Source organism: Triticum urartu, chromosome 7A (assembly GCF_056163025.1).
Source record: "Triticum urartu cultivar PI428250 chromosome 7A, HENAU_Tu73, whole genome shotgun sequence".
Lineage (NCBI taxonomy): Eukaryota > Viridiplantae > Streptophyta > Magnoliopsida > Poales > Poaceae > Triticum > Triticum urartu.
The window spans coordinates 565362265-565368146 of NC_141879.1; positions in this window are offsets into that span (position 1 = coordinate 565362265).

The following is a 5882-nucleotide window of genomic DNA, read 5'->3' on the forward strand; positions in this document are numbered from 1 at the left end:
CGCACAATTACAAGCTGATATTCTGTTGGACAATGGAGGCTATAACCAATTACTTTTACGGGAACAATAGCACCCAGGAAATTTGAAGGGTAGGTATGAACAAAATTGGAACTGCACATGTACTGCTAACTGATTCAATACACACATTACCAATCGAGGAGGAGAAGGATGGTCGCGGCGGCCTCTGTTAGTCATGGTAGGCAACGGGAGTCAGTTCATTGTCCACGACGGTGGTACTTCTGCGCTTGGCGTCGGCTTCCGGGAAGCAGATACGAGACCGTGGAAGACGATGCCGGGGAAGAGGCTCCGTGTACGACGACGACGGTGCACCGGCTCTAGTGCGGCGTACGAGGTCGTCGATTAGGCAGATGCGCTACGGTGGACGAGTGCGCCGATGTAAAGGGGAGGAGCACAAAGGCTGCAGTGACGTGGACAAGTCTATTTTGCGGTGGGGATAGAAATTGGGGAGTATTCAGGTGTACTACTCTGGGTCCCGGGGTGGGGTTGGCTGGATAGGGTGAACCTGAAGTTACGAAAACAGCCCCCTACCAAGCGTCATCTATAGGCCTGTTCGGAAGGCTATGATGGTAACTTCCCACTGCTCGAATCAGGGTTGCGGGAGATTTTCCCGCCGACCTCAAAATTTTGTGACACTAGACTCCCCGTGTGGCGTGTTGAGTGATTCGGCTAAGCAAGTAGCGAGTAGTAGTAGTAGTAAACTCTGCATATTAGGTTTGACCGAAGTCAAACTTCCTAAAGTTTGACCAAGTTTATAGAAAAATATAAACATTTACCATAACAAATATGTATGATGTGAAAGTACATTCAATAATGAATCTAATGGTATTTATTTGTTATTGTATATGTTAATATTTTTTGTTATAAGCTTTCTGAGAGTTTACAAAACTTGACTTTGACCAATGCTAATACGCGAACTTAAATAAAAACGGAGGGAGTACACATTTGTTTTCTTAGTTTGTAGTGAACTAATCATTTGTTGAAATTGTGAAATAAATATATTAGGCTATTGACTTCGAATGTAATGGTCTATACAATTCAATAGTTACAATCATTATCGAATCCCAAGATGTATACAAGGTCTATAGTACTTCACAACATGCTCAAACTCACATAATCCCAGTTAAATGAGAATCTAAATGCATTTCATAGTTATTACTTTGTAGGATGCAACAAGAACAACCATAACTCTATATCAGCCATTATAGAAGCAACATTTTGACATATCCCAATGTGTGATTGAAATGTGCAGAGAGAGCTTTTGAAGATGGAGCAGATAGGGCGGGAAAGATTGTATGTATGTGGACGAGAGAGTAGGAGACAAACCTAACGAGACAAAGAGAGAGAGATAGAGAGAGAAAGAGAGAGGAAGAAGTTAGGTCTGTGAGAAAGATGCATACATGTAATATACATGAGATGCGTGTGCATCTGGATTCTATATACGTGGAAGGAGAAGAGACAACATGTTTGATGAGAGAGCGGGAAAAACATGGACGAGAGGGGAAGGATCTCGTGGGTTGAGGGATTGACAATTTTGTGCGGGGGAGAGAGGGATTGGTAATTTTGTGCGGGAGAGAGAGAGGGTGGGGGAGGAGTCAGTCAGCCGCCGTCACATCACCCTGCTTCCAAATGACCCCGCATTCTCTAGCGCAGTGTGGTCGCCATCTTCGATCTGCTTGTTGCCCTCTTTGAAGATTGAGGTGGTGTGCATGTTGGGGTGCAAAGAAGCACAAGCGAGAGTGGTTGCCGTATAACCTTGGATGGGGATGAATTGTGTGGTCGGGGGAGTGTGTGTGTGTGTGTGTTGTGCTGCGTGTGTCTCTCTCTCTCTCTTTGTGTGTGTGTGTGCGTGTGTGTGTGTATGTGTCAGATATTGAGAGAAAACAAACCTAAGGAGATAAATGGGTATTCAGGAAGAGATTGTGCGGGCCTTGAGGTGGGCAGGGGTCGGGTGAGGGTGTCAAAATGTGTGCGTTGATGCATGTGTTGCATGCGACCGTGCGAGGGACGGACGAATCGAGAGAGATGGTTGTTGTGTTACGGATGCTCCTCTCTCTGTCTCTCTCTCCCTCTCTCTCTCACACACACACACACAAGTAAACTAGAAGACTGTTCTCTCATGTATACACAACATATCGGCATCTGTCTATGTCTCACTCATGCACGATCATTTGCACATTCACACCTCTCTATGTCTGTATCACACGCACACCGTCTCCACATTGCCCTTCCGCCACAACACACATATGGACATATACACACGTTCTCTCTCAGTCACACACACAAAATCAGTATTAAAAAAACTAGGGCGCACCTAAAACGTCCAAATCCAAATAAACACGAACTGGAGCTAAATTCAAATATATGGAAATATTGTAGCGTCAAGAACTTTCATAGGAAAAAAAGTTGAGTAATATTCGAGGATTGTTTTCACACACAAAAAAAGGTTCGGTGGATGTCCTTCGAGCGCGACACGGTGACGCACCGTTCGATCGACCGCGCGGCCGCGGTTCATGCGCTTGCACAGGATTCTGTATCCTGGCCGTGGTACTAAGGCTGGTCACAATGGGCAAGAACATAAGCTAGTAACTAATAAAAGCGTTGCCTAAGTCTAATGTTTACGTGTACTAGTACGGTTTTCTTTTAAGTTTGACCAACCTTATATATAAAACTAAAGTAAGCTCCCACGCGCGCACTCATCAATATGTCGCCGCCGCCGTTGCGCATGCCGGCGCCTGCCTGCTCCGGCCAACAATTTCTCGCCCATCACCACTGTGTCGCCGCCATCCCTGTGCCATGAAGCTGAAGGCTCGCCCGCTCACGTCGTCTGCAGTCCCTCCTCGCGATGCCGCCGCGCTGCCAAGCACGCGAGCAGCTGGTGGAGCCGCGTCTATGCACGCATCGTACAAAGAGGAGGACGAGCTCGTGCTCCAGCACACCAGCAAGGAGGAACTAGTGTGTCCTTGTTGTCTCCGCCCGCACGGAGGAGGCGCGCATGGTGGCTGTCGCGGCGGAAGCCGGTCGCGCGCGCGTCGAGCCCGCAAACCGGGTGCGGACGCGGAATCTACCTTCGAGACCTTGAATGCCACATGGATCCTGCAATCTGAAGGAGCAATTTGGGTCAGTCGACTCATGTGAGTCGTTTGATGCAACATGGATGGCTAGAAGGGCTTCTTCCACCTCTTCTGTTGTCTTCTTCCTTCGCTCCGTCGAACTTCTTTCACAAATCGACTGACCCAAATTATACTACTAGTATGAACGTATTAAGTACAGTAGGAACACGAAGATACGAGCAGTAGTACCAACTGCAAGAAGAATAGTACTAAGACATAGTACTAGTACTACTGTACGTACTAAAGAGTTCAAATAACGAGAAAGAACATAAACATAGGGGCTGTTTGGTTCCTAGCCACACATTGCCACACTTTGTCACACCTAACCTTAGGCAAGTTTGACCAAGTTAGGTAGGTGTTTGGTTCTAGCCACATTTGAGACAAGGAATTTTTTATGAGCAGTGAACCCCACATGTCATAGACACAAAAAGTGTGGCAAGATTCCCTTAGGCAAGCCAATTGGCTAACAATTTGAGAAACTCAAGTAAGGCAAGTGTGACAAATGTGGCAAAAATCATGTGGCAACATATGGCAAAGATAGTCACAATCCAAACAGCCCCATAGTTCTGCTGGGGCCTCAGCACAACACACCCTTGAAAATAAACTAATAAGCAACTAGTCCGCTTGACACTGCAGTAGAACCAGCATGAGCGACGGCACTGCCACCTACTTGGAGTCCGAGTCCACATCCTCGACTTCGTCCTCGTCCCTCTTCCTCTTCCTCTTCGCCGATGCTTCTTTGCTTGAACCAGACACTAGGCTCTGCTTCTTCATCCAACCCTTGTAGATATTTAAACAAAGGTAGGCATCCATTGCTGCGTACAGGATGTGATCTTCATCTAATGTCTTCGACTCCCATGCATGATGAAACTCGTGATGAGGTTTCTTCAGTTTAGCGTACAAAGGATCAATCATGGCTGCTGCCAGGGTGAGCATTGAAGGTTGAGAGGAGGACACCAGGCTTGCCTTCTGGAGATCGAAGGGCTGGCCTACAACGAGACCTATCCGACGCAGGACATCACTGTCGTTCTTAAAGCCTACAGTAACGAATTTCACTCTTTTGTCCTTGAGGAAGTTCTTAAAATCCTGGCACTCAACGTCGGCATGGCATATGTAGTAGACCAAGCAAACGTTATGTACACAAACCTGGATCACGGCGGGCTTCTTCCTCTCTTCGTCCTTTAGATCCTTCTCTCGTCCCAGGATTGTGGTGTACTCAACATCTAGCCCAGCGACCCACTCATCCGTTGAACTGTTGAACATGCGTAGGAAGCAAGCAAGCCATGCTTTCACCGTCTCGGATCCACGTGTGTAGATGACGATGAACTGATCGCCGGTGATGGCTCTAACCTGGTACTCAGCGGTGACCATGGAGATTTGGGAGGCCATGGATTTTGGAGGAGGGTTAGGAGAAGTTGAACTGTTGTACCCCGCAAAAAAAACTGGGAGCGAACTAATGTGAAAGGACGGGACGACTGGGAGCGAACTGTTGTAAGGTAGAAGACGGGGACGAGTAGGGCATGCGAACGGCGTGGGGTTGCTGCCTTGCCCGGTGGATAAACGGCTGCAAGCCCCCAAAGAGTTCTCGAGAACTATGCGGGACCCACTAGATGTCATGTCTACTAGACCCATATCGTAGGCCTGACGGTATAGCTTCTGCCTGTTCGCATGCCATGCCGGTGCGTGGATGTAACTTCACTTAATTCCATCAAACGTCGCGCCTCCCACGACCTTCGCCTCCCTCGCGCAGTCGTGCCCTTTGAGACTTCGACCGGCTATAAATGAGCAATTTTTTTCCTTTTTTTAGACAAGCAATTTTTTTGGCCTACTCTGCATGCATGATACTCCATCTGGTCCTTTTTACTCCCGTCAACCGTTTGCAAAGGGTTTGACCAAATTTATACTTTTTTGAACACCACCTTATATTAATTAACCAGCCACACCAGTACACTCATTCGATACAATATTCACCACACAGGGCGGTACGTTATTTACAAGAATACCATCTAATCTATTGTCAAAGCTATACTTAGCAATTAAGTGTGCCACCTTATTGGCCGAACGGCTAATCTTTGACAATTGAAGATTGTTGATCAACTTCGAGATGCTCAACGCTTTCATCTTCAGGTCCGCATAGCAGACCTGTCAATGCTTTGACAGGCATCAATGAAATCCCACGACCAAATTTATACTAAAAATATCAATATCTACAATACTCCCAAAACACTTAGGCGCGGTGCATTAACTTCTACCTCGTTTCTTGTTTCTTGACATATCAACCAATAGGAGATGTGGGTGTGCATGCTATTAATGACTTGAGACTACCAAACACGACATGCAGTGGTTAGTTCATTGCATGCAATGCTATTAATTAGCAAATAAACATTAAGATCTCTCGTTTTCCCCTCCTCCTTGGTCACAGTGCACAAATCTAAGATGACTTGCTCACCTAGACGGAGGGAGTATAAGAACTATGTTTTATAATGAGTGTAAAAATATTGATTTGACATTGTGAATGTTGACACATTGTGGAATAGTTTTTGAAGTCTGCAAAAGTACTCAACTAGTGCTGTCGTTCTCCACAAAAAAATGTGTTTACAATGCATGCATGAACTCTAGTTACTCTAACCCCCCTCTCTTCTTTAATTCTTTGGCACATCAGCATGTTTGCTATTCCCGTGTGCATGATACCAGCTAAGATACCACCATTATGGACAGCCTTAATCATCGCATGCGATAATTTAGTGCACC